We start from the raw sequence: 16,133 nt of genomic DNA, 5'->3' as shown, positions 1-16,133 counted from the left end.
AAAAACTAAAGAAAAATACTTCTTTTCACATCACTCTTTCTGAATTCATACTTCCCAGGTTGAGCAATGGTGCAGACTGGCTGTATTTATCTCTCATTTTACATAATTTTCTGAATGTCACTGTATAGAAAACTAACATTTCTTGTTACCTTTCTAGTCTGACCCATTGAATGATAAATAAGTCAGAATTGTTCTTCTCCATTATTTGTCTTATAGCTTTTGAATTATTATATATAAGCAAAGTATAAAAGGATAGAAAGAGAAAATTATATTTTTGTTTAATAAAATTTTAAAACTCTATTACCTAGTTTGAAAAAAGGCTTAATAGTCCTAAGAGCATGTTTTAGAACATTCTCTTTGTGGAAGTTGTTTTTTTCTTTTCTTTTCTTTTTTTTTTTTTAAGAATATACCCCAGGGATGGAGAGATGGCTTAGTGGTTAAAGTGCATGTCTACAAGGCCTAAAGACCCAGGTTCTATTCTCCAGGTCCCACATAAGCCAGATGCACATGGTTGCACATGTGTCTGGAACTTGTTTGCTAGAGGCTCTGTTGTGTGCCCATTCTCCATCCCTCCCTCCCGCCCCCTCTGTCTGTCTCAAATAAATAAAAGCAAATCTTAAAAAAAGAATATACTGCAAGGAAAACAGCTTAATAAAACAGTTCCTTTAGTATCTGTCTTCATGAAATGGAGACCATTCCATAATTAGGAATTATATAAATGATTTACTTCTAGTACAAATGTACTGTATTGTATGGGGGAAATAATTTGTTAGCAATTTCAGGAGGAAAACACCAAATAACATAGCTTTACACTTGGGAAGAAAACAAAAAAGATAACTCACCTTCTTTGACAACCAATTTTCTCTAAATCCAGGAATAAATGTTAGGATGACATTAGTGACCATAAGCTACAGGAATAGAAAAGATGGAGTAGCACATGAGGATGGGATAGAATATGGGGTGAACTTATAAGAAATCAAGAGAAGCAGAGAGTATTGCAAATTTTCTTCCTATTTGTATAAGCAAAATATTTAATGGTTTCCACAAAAAATTGAAAATATATCCATTATAATATACTACTATTTTTATGCATTTGTAAATTTGTGAAGTAATCACAAATCCTTTTAGGATTAGGTAGCCTATGAGTTATAACAAATCTTCCATTATCTCACATTATGAGAGTGATCTCTGAAGTGGTTTCCAGCTTCTATATTTCATTAGACCTGCCTATTCAAAAGGTTAAATCAAACCAGAATTTACAAAACGGAAATATATTTTCACCTTGTCAAACCTCACATGAATTTACCAATAGGGTAAAGAACTTGAACAGAAGAAAAACTGAGAGTGGCTACATTTGATTAATGAATAAACAATCTAATGTAGCTAATGGTGGCTTAATTCAATAAAAGGCTAAGATATTTTCAGGTTTGACAATGAGTCACATTTTATTTCAATATATAAATCCTTATGGAGTGGTTTTATATATTCCATTGATTTTAATTTCTGTAAGTTTAAAGATGTGTCCCTGAGTATTCCAGGCCCTATTGACACTGCAAATAAATGTCAGACACTTGTGCCACTGTTTTGTGTCTTGTTTATGTGCATAGGTTGGGAATCAAACCAGGCTGTCATGTTTTGTCAGCAAGTGCCTTTGACTGCTGAGCCATCTCCTCGGCCTCAACAATTATTTTTCTCTTTCTTTTTGCTGATTTTTTTTTCTTTTTTATTTCTTTTCCTTTTTTTTCCTAAGTCAGGGTCTCACTGTTGCCCAGGCTTACCTGGAATTCACTATATAATCTCAGAATAGCCTTGAATACACTGTGATCCTTGTACCTTTGTATTAAAGGCCTGTGCCTCCATGCCTGGCCCATTTTTAACTTTTAAAAACAAGAAATATATGAATTCTATCTCCCTTGTTCAGAATTTTATGACATTTTAATATAAATTAACTGTATCTTTTCACACACACACACACACACACACACACACACACACACACACATATATATATTCAGAAATTTCAAAGAACATATAATTCTCATTCTTCATTTTCAAATGACAATATTATCGAAATATCCACTGAGAATTTGAAATATTTGATAATTTATTCATTTCTAAGATATTTTTAACTTTGGATTTAGTCATCTTAAAATGTTAAAACGGGCTGGAGAGATGGCTTAGTGGTTAAGCGCTTGCCTGTGTAGCCTAAGGACCCCGGTTCGAGGCTCGGTTCCCCAGGTCCCACGTTAGCCAGATGCACAAGGGGGCGCACGCGTTTGCAGAGGCTGGAAGCCCTGGTGCGCCCATTCTCTCTCTCTCCCTCTATCTGTCTTTCTCTCTGTGTCTGTCGCTCTCAAATAAATAAATAAAATTTAAAAAAAATATGTTAAAATATGGGCTGGAGGGATGGCTTAGTGGTTGAGATGTTGGCCTGCAAAGCCAAAGGGCCCAAGTTCAATTCCCCAGGACCCACGTTAGCCAGATGCACAAGGGGGTGCACATGTCTGGAGTTTGCAGTGGTTGGAGGCCCTGGCATACCCATTCTCGCCCTCTCTCTCTGTCTCTCAATGTCTTTCTCTGTCAAATAAACAAAAATAAAATATAAAAAAATATGCTCTTTTATGGTCTAACCTACTTAGCAGCAAATAACCTGTTGTGTTGCCCACACAAGTGCAATAGTGGCACACAGCCGTAGTGGGAACCAACTGCTCTTGATTTGGCTAACTGATCCCCTCAGTGGTATGGGACCCATAGCTGGAGCTGGGAAACAAATCAGAATCATATCCAAACATAAGACCACTCTCCAATATCAAACTACCATCAATCATGGGCTACAAGAGCATCTACAACTATTAAATTCTCTATAAAAAATAAGTAAGGGTTATCTCATTTGTCCTTGTGCTAACTTACTCTCCATTGGAGAATCTGCTGCTTTTTTTCAGATAGATGTAGATCCTAAGGAGAGTGCCACCCCATCATACCTCAAAAGGGCTCTGGCCAAAACTAAGAAAAATTGGCAAAACAAGCAAGGGTGCTGTTTTCATGATGAGCCAGATACCAGCACAAGGGGGAAGGAGACCAACACAGAGAAAATTCAACTCCTACCAAATCAGAGAGCCAGAGCCTCAGAGGCTTCCAACACCTCATCACTGAAGCAGACCAAAAATGAACCCAACATGGCTCAGGGAAATTTTGGGGAAGAGGGGCCAGAAAGAATGTCAGAGCCACATGTTGGGTCATGATATGCAGAGACATTTATCATACCAATAATTGTGGGCTAACTTCACAATGTACAACCCATATACCTCAAGAAGGAGGGGCCAGTGGGGAGGGGGTAGGTCAAAGATGAGCCTAATAATGGCACCAAACTGACTGTATTTGCTGAATACAAAACTAATTAATAAAAAAAATTATTTCATTGAGGACATGTTTTGAAGGAAATATATTCTTGTTTATAAGTTTTAAAAAGGAACACACCCCATGTAATATAATTTTTGTAACAAAAAATAATTTCTGCAAGCAAAGAAGGGGGCAGGAAAGTATTTCATATTTTAATTGAATAGATGCAAAAGTCCTGGAAAGCATGCTTTGCATGCATTTGCCTTAGGAAGGGCATTGTGACTTGAGATTTTCTAAGAATAGCAATGAAACAGCTATTTTGTTTCCTTAAAGAGTATATAATTAATATATAAATTTTAGCAGAGCAACTTCATATTCAGGCACCATGCAAGTGAACCTCTGGGGCTTTCAAGGCAACATGCTAAAAAGCCAGTAAAGCCAGCTCAATTTGCACTGTGGATGAGTTCCTTTCTCTGTCTCCAGAAAGAGAGACTATAAACCGAAGAATATTTTTGTCACTTAGTAAGACAATTTGTAGGTCATTTCTTCATATAGCCATAGAGAAAAGACCAAAGTAAATAATCTACAATTGTCCCTTACCTGAGGAATATTTTAAAAATATTTTTAAAAATTTTTTTTGTTTATTTATTTGAGAGCATCAGACACAGAGAAAGAGGCACAGAGAGAGAGAGAGAGAGAGAGAGAGAGAGAGAGAGAGGAGAGAGAATATGGGCATGCCAGGGCCACCAGCCACTGCAAACGAATTCCATATACATGCGCCCCTTTGGGCATCTAGTTAACGTGGGTCCTGGGGAATCAAGCCTTGAACCTGGGTCCTAGGCTATGCAGGCAAGCACTTAAATGCTAAGCCACCTCTCCAGCCCTTAAAAATATTTTTATTCTATAAAGTATACACTTTGTTGAAACCATGGTATGCCATATATATATATATATATATATATAGTAGTGTATTCATATATATATATATATATATATATATATATATATATATATATATATAAAATGCCATATATATATATATAATAGTGTATTCATTTATATATATATATATATATATAAAATGAATACACTATTAGTCTTAGTCTTTATGAAAATCTTAAATAATTATATGCATGAAGTACAAAAATTATTTTTACGTAAAATTGAACATAATTTCTCTATAACTTGACTCCTATATCCTTTCCAGGTACCATGTAAACTCAGTAGAGACTCCAAAAGTATAAGGATAAAGGAGAAAAGAAATAAACTTAAAGATCAATTATAATAGCATAAAAATTTAGAAATATAATAATATGTTTATGACTAATAACAACTGACAGAAATCCAAAATTATTTCTACATTAGACTATTGGTTATATTAAAATTACCTCCAACCGAGTTTGAGTTCTTGGGATAATCTCTTAGCAATACATCCTGGGCAGGATCCACTTTAGGGCATTAATACTGTAGCTTACAATTCAGTGTGCCGGAATTGAAGAGTCTTATGAACATCAAATATGGTGACCAGGACTGGAAACAGGCTAGTGTCCTGTGAAAGAGACACACTGGCACTCCCTGGCCAGAGGTATTATTTAGTGGCAGTTCTGGAGCACATATGCAGACATCTAGTGAAATTCAAGAGTTTTATTGCTGCAGTTGATACTCAGGCATTTGTATACAGAGAAATTGTTATCAATCTATAGAAAGCATGACCACATTAATTAGCCTGAGGTATAATTTAAGGCTTGATAAAGGAAATGAGGTTTTAGGAATGACTGCTGATATAAGAACTGGCAACCTCAGGTGCCTAACAAGCAAGTTTGGGATTCATCTTGTAGCTAGACTATATTAGAATGTATAGATAATTGATGCAGAGTTTGGTTTAAAGGAGAAGTTTATTTTAAAACGGGAAAATAGGGTGGCCAGGGTGGATACAAATGTGAGAGATAATCTGTGTCAATGTGAATACTTGTTCATCAGTTCGACTGAGACATAAGATAGCTCATCTGCTACAAGGAAGGTACCAGATCCATGTGCTGTGGTGGATTATTTCTAAGATAAAAGATATAATTATATAAGCTACTAGTGTTTCGTGGAGTTGTATAATCTCTATAAACCTTATGTCTACAGCTGCATTTGTAACTGGAGACTAGGAAAATCTGCCATTTTAAGCCTCAGTAAGGCTTGTTTCTTGGAACTTGACAAATGGTAACTGTCCATGGACTATACATAAGCAGGTGAAAATAATTTGAGATTAAAAGCAAGAACATCTGGAGGCTAGAGCAAGATTAAGCTCTGGCTGATGGATAGACAGATGCTGAGGAAAATGCCAGCAAGTAACAAGGGCAGGCTAACTTTTTGCCCATAGTTATTTTCTATGAAACAATGTACTACTTTCCCCTCATCTGAGAGATACAATCTGATGGCATATTTTATGGAGTGTGGATTTGGAGAACATGATATTCAAAACTATAAAGCATAGAAGAGTTTGTTTCAAGAAGTTCTGATACAACCTCAAAATGTAAAGGCTAGAATACAAGGTATATACTGAGAATAGGCCATTTACTAAATAGAAAGAAACTCCAAACTCCTACTTATAATTATAATGACCCAGGGAAACAGGCAGTATGTCAGATAGCTGAAGAAATGTAAATTTCATAAATATTACACAAAATGTATTCAACATATGCCATAGTGCAAACAATGAGAATGCAAGTGTGTAGAGACTGAAAAGTCCCACTGAACCTTTGGTAGAATTGTTAAGGACAGTAAAGAAATGGTTCTTCTGCAATTTGGAATGAGTCATGAAATTGAATTGACAATGTGAAATTACTTAGCCACATGAAGTCATCAGAGGCAGGGACAAACATGGTGGGCACACATAACATACCTGGAAGATATAATGGTAGAGAGAAGAGAATAAAATGAAATGTTTAGGGAACCAACTCTAATAGTAGGTTAATATGAGGAAACCAACTGTGCTGGGATGCAGGGAAAAACTCCAAAGAGGAAATGACAACAAATATTAAAATCTCTAAACCATCTGTATTTAAAAATATTGCTTGAATGCATGCAATTTTATAGTAAAATTTACAGGATTTTGTATCAAATAAATGTATGTAACAATTTTAATAGCATTAATGTTTTCATTTTTAAAAAGAGCATTAGAGAGTCTGCAAAAACCTCCAGGTGATTCAAAAGAAGATAATCAAGTGAATATCCCTCTGATTATGCATCCATGCTTTGATTAATACATAACATGTTCTTTTGAAATGTGAAAGGTATATACGATAAAGTCTTTTGCATGAAACCCTTCTAATTTAAAGAGTAAATCTCAGAATCCTTGTTTTTTTTGTTGTTGTTGTTTGTTTTTTTCCAGTTAAAAAGTTTTACACCCTAAGACTTTACTGTCCTGTAAAACCAAAATTGTAAAAGCTCCATCTACTTCTAAAATCCATTCCTCATTATCTCTGTTTTGTGTATGCCTGAAAAAAAGCATTCAGGTCAGAATCAGGCATCAGATTTAGCAGGAGTTGATTCAATTTCCCAATCTACACAATTTTATAACCTTTTCGATGACTGCTTGGGCTTGCTGAGAGTCCTAAAGGTTATCACAGCACTATCACCATTATGAATTTGATTTGTTTGTTTAAGTGAAGTCCATACTTTTCAACCCTATGAGATATCTTGCAAATATTATACATCTTCAGTCCCTTTAGGCTCTCAGGATGACATGTACCTTGGCTGAACTTTGGAATAAATTCTACATTTATCTGTGTTTTACTGCATCTTTTATTTTTGTTGGTCTCTTTTACCAGTATGATTTCTCTTTGATCATCTCCTACAATGTTCACACTGACATTTGCAGAGTTAATCTATTATGCTATTTTTCCTGTAAAAAAATAATAAAATAACCTTGAGAAGTTAGAACCATATTTCTCTTTTCCATGAACAAAAGATAATTTCCTCCAGATATCTGGACCTCTTGCTTGCTTGCTTTATTTTTCTTTCTTCATTTTTTCAAATAGAATCTTTAAAACATCTCAAACCAAATAATCTGCATTATTGACAAGTAAAGCTACAATATTCATTTTCATTATATATTCCTGAAATTCTGAACTTTGAGCATAAGATTTGCTAGTGGGGCTGTAGGGATAGCTTAGTGGCTAAGGTGCTTGCCTGTAATGCCAAAGTACCCAGATTTGATTCCCCAGTACCCACAAAAACCAGATGCATAAGGTAATGTAAGCATCTGGAGTTTATATGCAATGGCTGGAGGACTTGTCATTCTCTCTCTCTTTCTCTCCCTCCTTCCTTCTTTCTCTCTTGGTCTCTCAAATAAAGAAAGAAAGAAAATATTCTATGTAATTAAAAAGAAAGTTTTGCCAGTGGTTAATAGTATTTTTATTTTACATTGAAATATTGATTTGAAAATCAACAAATATTATTTTTATTCTGACTCAGCCATCATCATCAACAAACCATATATACCCCAGCAAACTCTCCACATACAATAGCTGTATGGTAATTCATAGTGAGAACAAACATGTTTACCAACTTTCAAAAAACTTTCCAAAAAAAAAAGCCCACATGGTAGACTTTCGGTCTTGTTTTTCCATTTCTTTCTTTAACTATATATATAATAATCAAAATATATTATATATTATATACTATATAATGTATTATATAATTATATTTATTATATATTATAAGTATATATTATATAATATATATATTACATTAAATATAATATATATTATAATAATATATTATATATAGAGAGAGATGATATAGATATAGATATAGATTAGGTATAGATATAAATAGATAGGTAGGTAGATAGACAGAGCCACTCTTTTATTCCCTCGCCCCTGCTCCCATTCCTATAGGGCCCTCCTCAGTGGGGTTATGGTATTCACTGGGGGTTATGAAGGCCTCAGGCAGTCCCTGTGGGATAGCAGGGGCCAGTGCCTCAGGATAAGCTTACCTACCCTGTGGCTCTTACAATAGCTCTGCTCTCTCTTCTGCAATGTTCCCTGAGCCATAGCAAGCCTGTTGACACTCTGATTTAGTGTTGAATTCTCTGTAGCCTCTGTAATTCTGCTTTCATTGGTTTCTATTGGTTATGTCTTGTGCTTGTTGTCATGTTAGCAGTAGGAGCAGTATTCACGTTGCTGCTTCCTCTGCAATTTCTCCTAGGCCCTGACAGATGTGGTACAAGGCACCTTCTTGTCTTAGTGATGGATCTTGGTTCTCCTTTATTTTCTCTGTCATCTGTAAAATATACCAGATTCTCCAAACAAAAGTGAGAGCAGTTTTGTGTAAAATGTATGTAAAGTTATTTGAGAAAAAATTTTGGTGTATAAGCTCATTCTTCTTCCCCAGAGAGCAGTGGGGATTGTCTTGGAAATATATGTGTTTCCTGACCATGGGATTCTGTCTTGGTTACCATCCCAGATATGAGTTATCCAACATTCAGTGGGTCTCACGTCCAATAAGAGAACGCGTGACATTATTACACAAATATGTTATTCCTGTCCAGAAGTTGATTTCGTAGTCTGCAGGGTCTCCTGCTTATTGGAGACCATTGTCTTCCACTGGCTCTCATAGGGCTCTCTAGCACTATGAGGGTCAGGCATGGAGGAGCTAGTTTGCTTTTGGCTTCCAGCATGGAATTCTGGTGGCCTGTGACAGCAGCCTGTTGTATCTATTCTTTAATGTTTTCATTTCCTTCTCTTACTCATTTTACCTTATTTACTGTCTATCTGCCTTCTTATATCCTCCTCTCCCTTTTAACACACATTCTTATCTTCTATTACATTATCCTTAAGTGCTTTTTTTAATTTTTAAAATTGTTATTAGCATCTTCCATGATTATAAAAAAAATCCCATGGTAATTCCCTCCCTCCGCACACCCCCACACTTTCCCCTTTGAAATTCCATTCTCCATCACATTACCTCCCCATACAATCACTGTAACTACATATATACAATATCAACCTATTAAGTACCCTCCTCCCTTCCTTTCTCTTCCCTTTATGTCTCCTTTTTAACTTACTGGCCTCTGCTACTAAGTATTTTCATTCTCACGCAGAAGCCCAGTCATCTGTAGCTAGTATCCACATATGAGAGTGAATATGTGGCGCTTGGCTCTCTGGGCCTGGATTACCTCACTTAGTATAATCCATTCCAGGTCCATCCATTTTTCTGCAAATTTCATAACTTCATTTTTCTTTACCGCTGAGTAGAACTCCCTTGTATAAATGTGCCACATCTTCATTATCCACTCATCAGTTGAGGGACATTTAGGCTGGTTCCATTTCCCAGCTATTATAAATTGAGCAGCAATATACATGGTTGAGCATGTATTTCTAAGGAAATGAAATGAGTCCTTTGGATATATGCCTAGGAGTGCTATAGCTGGGTCATATGGTAGATCAATCTTAAGCTGTTTTAGGAACCTCCACACTGCTTTCCACAATGGCTGGACCAGATTGCATTCCCACCAGAACTGTAGAAGGGTTCCTCTTTTTCCACATGCCCGCCAACATTTATGATCATTTGTTTTCATGATGGTGGCCAATCTGACAGGAGTGAAATGGAATCTCAATGTAATTTTAATCTGCATTTCCCTGATGGCTAGTGACGTAGAACATTTTTTTAGATGCTTATATGCCATTTGTATTACTTCCTTTGAGAATGCTATATTTAGCTCCATAGCCCATTTTTTGATTGGCTTGTTTCATTCCTTATTATTTAACTTTTTGAGTTCTTTATATATCCTAGATATTAATCCTCTATCAGATATATAGCTGGCGAAGATTTTTTCCCATTCTGTAGGTTGCCTCTTTGCTTTTTTCAGTGTGTCCTTTGCAGTGCAAAATCTTTGTAATTTCATGGGGTCCCAGTGATTAATCTGTGGTTTTATTGCCTGAGCAATTGGGGTTGTATTCAGAAAGTCTTTGCCAAGACCAATATGTTGAAGGGTTTCCCCTACTTCTTCCTCTAGCAGTTTCAGAGTTTCAGGTCTGCTGTTAAGGTCATTAATCCATTTGGACTTAATTTTTGTGCATGGAGAAAGAGAAGAATCTATTTTCATCCTTCTGCAGAAATATATCCAGTTTTCAAAACACCATTTGCTGAAGAGGCTGTCTCTTCTCCAGTGAGTATTTTTGGCATTTTTATCGAATATCAGGTGGCTATAGCTACTTAGGCTTACATCTGGGTCCTCTATTCTGTGCCACTGATCTACATGTCTGGTTTTGTGCCAGTACCATGCTCTTTTTGTTACTATGGCTCTGTAGTATAGGTTAAAATCAGGTATGGTGATATCACCAGCCTTATTTTTGTTGCTCAGTATTATTTTAGATATTTGAGGTTTTTTGTGATTCCAAATGAATTTTTGGATTGTTTTTTCTATTTCCATGAAGAATGCTTTGGAATTTTGATAGGGATTGCATTAAATGTGTAGATTGCTTTAGGTAAGATTGCCATTTTCACAATATTGATTCTTCTAATCCAGGAACAGGGGATGTTTTTCCCCTTTCTAGTGTCTTCCGCAATTTCTCGCTTGCGTGTTTTAAAGTTCTCATTGTAGAGATTCTTTACTACCTTTGTTAGGTTTATTCCAATGTACTTTATTTTTTTTTTTTGATGCAATTGTGAATGGGAGTGATTCTCTGATTTCATCCTTTGTGTGTTTGTTGTTAGCATAAATGAAGGCTACTGATTTCTGTGTATTTATTTTGTATCCTGCTACATGGCTATAGGTTTTGATCAGCTCTAAGAGCTTGCTAGTAGAGTCTTTAGGGTTCTTTATGTATAGAATCATGTCATCTGCAAATAATGATAACTTGATATCTTCCTTTCCAATTTGTATCCCTTTTAAGTGTGTCTCTTGCCTTATTGATATGGCTAAGAATTTCAGAACTATATTAAATAAAAGTGGGGACAGTGGACACCCTTGTCTTGTTCCAGATTTTAGTGGAAAAGCTTCCAGGTTTTTCCCATTTAGTATTATGTTAGCTGTAGGCTTATCTTAAATAGCTTTTATTATATTGAGATATGTTCCTTCTATTCCCAGTCTCTGTAGGACTTTTATCATGAAGGGATGTTGGATTTTGTCAAATGCTTTCTCTGCGTCCAAGGAGATGATCATGTGATATTTGTCCTTCAACCCATTTATTTAATGTATTACATTTATAGATTTGCATATATTGAACCATCCCTGCATCTCTAGGATAAACCCTACTTGGTCAGGGTGAATGATCTTTTTGATATACTCTTGTATTCTGTTTGCCAATATTTTGTTGAGAATTTTTGCATCTATGTTCATGAGGGAGATTGGTCTGTAATTTTATTTTTTTGTTCTATCTTTGCCTGGTTTTGGTATCAGGGTGATGCTGACCTCATAGAAGGAGTTTGGTAGAATTTCTTCTTTTTCTATTTCCTGGAAAAGCTCAAGAAGCAATGGTGTTAGCTCTTCCTTAAAGGTCAGGTAAAATTCAGCAGTGAATCCATCTGGGCCTGGGCATTTTTTAGTTGGGAGATTATTGATAACTGTTCGGATATCCATGTTTGTTATAGGTCTATTTAAGTGATTAATCTCATTTTGATTTAATTTAGATAGGTCATATAGATCAAGGAAATGATCCATTTCTTTCAGATTTTCATACTTTGTGGAGCATATGCTTTTATAGTATGTCCCTATGATTGTTTGAATTTTTCTGGAATCTGTTGTGATGTTACCTTGTTCATTTCTGATTTTATTAATTTGTGTCTCTTCTGTCTGTCTTTTGGTCAGAGTTGCTAAGGGTTTATCAATCTTGTTTATCCTTTCAAAGAACCAGCTCTTTGTTTTATTAATTCTTTGTTTTTTTTTTTTTTTGTTGTTTCTATTTCATTAATTTCTGCCCTCATCTGTATTATTTCTTCCCACCTACTGATTTTTGGTTTGCCTTGTTCTTCTTTTTCCAAGGCTTTAAGGGGAAGCATTATCTCATTTACCTGTGACCTTTTTAATTTCTTAATATAGGCACTTAAGGTTATAAATTTACCTCTTAGAACTGCCTTCATTGTATCCCAGAGATTTTGATATGTTGTGTTCTCATTATCATTTGACTCTATGAATTTTTTGATTTACTTCTTGATTTCTTCATTGACCCATTCATCATTTAGTAGTGTATTGTTTAGTTTCCATGATTTTGTGTATGCTCTATAGCCTTTCTTGCTACTGATTTGTAGTTTAATTCCATTGTGGTCAGATAGAAAGCAAGGAATTATTTCAATTTTCCTGAATTTGTTAAGATTTGCTTTTTGTCCTAATATATGGTCTATTTTAGAGAATGTTCCATGTGCTGCTGAAAAGAATGTATATTCTGCAGCCTTTGGATGAAATGTCCTGTATATATCTGTTAGGTCCATTCCTTCTATGACCTCATATAGTCCAGATGCCTCTCTGTTTATTTTTTTCCAGGATGACCTGTCAATTGATGATAGTGGGTGTTAAAGTCACCCACCACCACTGTGTTTGGTGTTATCTGTGACCATAGTTTTCATACTGCTTGTTTGATGAATTTGGGATCCTCCATGATAGGTGCATATATGTTTAGGATTGTAGTGTCCTCCTGTTGGAGTGTGCCCTTAGTCAATATAAAGTGACCTTCCTTATCTTTCTTGACTGACATTGGACTGAAGTCTACCTTGTCAGATATTAGGATAACAACCCCTGCTTGTTTTCTAGGCACATTTGCTTGAAATACCATCTTCCAACCTTGCACCCTAAGATAATGTCTATCCTTTGTAGAAAGGTGAGTTATTAGAGACAACAAATTGTAAGATCCTGCTTTTTAACCCAGTCTGCAAACCCATGCCTTTTTATTGGGGCATTGAGGTTGTTGATATTAAGAGATATTATTGAAAGGTGTGTATTTATATTTGCCCTTTTTTTGTGTGTGTGTGTGGTTCCGGTTCTACCTGTGCTCTCTTAACAAGTATTTGAGCTGGGCATGGTGGCACATGCCTTTAATCCCAGCACTTGGGAGGCAAAGGTGGGAGGATTGTGAGTTCGAGGCCACCCTGAGACTCCATAGTGAATTCCAGGTCAGCCTGGGCTACAGTGAGACCCTACCTCAAAAAAACAAAAAAAAAAAAAAAAAAAAAAAACCAAGTATTTGAATATTGGTTGTTTTTTCTAGGTTCCTTATATGTGTGCTTTTCCTTTTCTTCAGCATGGAGGATTCTATCAAGTATTTTCTGTAGAGCTGGTTTTGTCTTCAAATACTCCTTTAACCTGCTTTTTTTCTGGAATGTTCTTATGTCTCTGTCTATTTGAATGGATAACTTTGCAGGATAAAGTAACCTTGGTTGACAGTTGTTATCTTTCAGAACTTGGAATATATCACTCCAAGCCCTTCTGGCTTTAAACGTTTGTGTTGAATAATCTGCTGTAATCCTGATGGGCTTACTTTTGTAGGTAACTCGATTTCTCTCTGTAGCTGCTTTCAATATTTTTTCTTTGGTGTGTGTGTTTGGAAGTTTGATTATAATATGGCGAGGAGAAGTTCTTTCCAGGTTTTGTCTGGCTGGGGTTCTAAAGGCTTCCTGTATCTGTATTGGCACCTCTTTCCCAATTTGGGGGAAAATTTTCTTCTATGATTTTGTTGAAGACACCTACTATGCCTTTGGAGTGTAATTCTTCTCCTTCTACTATGCCCTGAATTCTAATATTTTATCTTTTCATAGTGTCCCGAATATCTTGAAATTCCCACTCATACTTTTCTATAATTTGTCTCTCTCTTTGTTGGCCTGTATTTGATCTGCCACCTGATCTTCTAGCTTAGATATTCTGTCCTCTCCTTCATCCATTCTACTAGTGAGATTTTCTACAGAGTTTTTTTTTTTGTTCATTAACTGTGTTCTTCATTGCTAGTAATTCTGACTGTTTTTTCTTTATTATTTTTATTTCCTTATTTATGTCTTGTATTGCCTTCTTTATTTCATGAAGTTGGTGTCCTGCATCTTCTTTGATTCCTTTGATTTCCTCTTCAAGTTCCTCTTTGACTCCTTTGATTTATTCTCTGACTTCTTTGAACATATTTACAATCATTCTTTTGAAATCTTTCTCAGGCATTTCCTCTAACTCGTTCTCACTGGAGGTCAGTTCTGATGCATTTATACTTTTAGGTGGATTTATATTATCTTGCTTTTTACTGTTTCTTGTGTTATAATGTATATATCTTTGCATTTTGGATTAAGTTAATGCTTAGATTATCTAGCTAGCTGGGTATTCGTAGCTGTGTCAATTGATTTGTTGTTATATATTTTCAGGGTAGGAGCTTAAGGTGTTAGATGTGGCTCCTGAGACTCTGAGAGTATCTTCAAAGGTGCTCCTAGGGGTTGAGTTCCCTGCTATGGGGGTATTCAAGTAGGCTGTGTGGATAAAAATGCAGGTAGATTCTAAAAGTTAACTAAACACTGTACCCATTAAGCCAACAACAGCCCACGTATGTATGCCAGAGTAGTTATTATAACAACCCGATCCTCTATCAACATAGAGGTTAAGATTTCTTGTCTGTTGAGGGATCCAAGTCAGCTTGCAACCAAGTGAGACCCTTCCCTGGTGCAAACCCAGTTACCTTGGATGGGTTTTGTCTCAGTCAAGTTGCTGCCTGGGTCGTCAGGCTGCTGTTCTGATTTCTCGAGCTGGGCATTGGCTTTTCCTGTGGGCCAAACCAAGCCTGGCAACTGTGGCCCTGCAGATCAGCACCCCCACTGCTGGAACTGCTGCTGTGAAATCTGCCTTTGCTGGGTCTGTCAGCAGCTGAAGCTGCTGCTGCTGGGCCTGCCGTTGTTGCCGCTCCTGTGTCTGCTGCTGCTGGGTCTGCCATTGCTGCCACTCCTGGGTCTGCTGCTGCTGGGGCCACTGTTACCAGTGCCAGAGCCGCTGATGTTGCTCCTGAACTCTCCTCTGATTGTGTCCCGCTGTCGGCTCAAGTTGGCATGGCCGGGGACTGCTGCTCTGTTTGCAGGAGCTGGGCTCAGGCAGTGGGGGAGGGGAGGGAGCGAAAGCTGCTCTGGTTCTCTTGCTGTTCCAAGTGTTCTTCTACCTCATGGTCTGCTCCTCCGTTGTTCACTGCCGCTCTCCCTTCATGTTTCTTGAATTGCAGAGAGCGCTGGTGTGAGGGGAAGCTCCCGCACCTGGCTTTTCCTGCAGCTCGAGCCGAGCCTGGCGGCTTTCTGGTGTGCCCACTGCCGCCTTGGTTGGTGGAGCTGCCGGGGCCACTTTTGCCGGCCTGTGCGGGCTCTGGAAGGTCTGGATCTCTCCTACTTCTCCACTGCTGCTTCAATTTCCTATACTCCTCACTTTTTAGTGAAAGTGTGTATTTTGCTGAGTTTTTTTGGTCTTTTTCCCCCCAGGCTGCTTTGGCGTGGTACCTACGCCGCCATCTTAACTGGAAGTCCCTTCTTAAGTGCTTTTGATGAAGAAGTGAAGATCATGTAGCTCAGGTTTAAGTTCAGCAGACATCACTGGGCTATGACATAAACTATATGGCAAGGCTGTCCTATACAAGCTTGGGAAATCTGTACTGGGGCTGCAGCAGGCGGGGAGAGGATGGCTGCTGCCAGGCTTCTGGGCACAGCACATTAAAATTACATTAAGATTACTTTGAGGGTCACTGCAGGGTCTTCTATGACTTGACATCCTTTACCTCTGGATTTACCTAAAACAATCTTCTACATGATAGCATATGACAGCATTCCTGCTGACCTATGAGTTGATGACAATGGTCTTA

This window comes from Jaculus jaculus, chromosome 10, assembly GCF_020740685.1.
Source record: "Jaculus jaculus isolate mJacJac1 chromosome 10, mJacJac1.mat.Y.cur, whole genome shotgun sequence".
NCBI classification, from domain to species: domain Eukaryota; kingdom Metazoa; phylum Chordata; class Mammalia; order Rodentia; family Dipodidae; genus Jaculus; species Jaculus jaculus.
The sequence above is the reverse complement of the archived record's forward strand: the minus strand, read 5'-3'. Positions refer to the sequence as shown.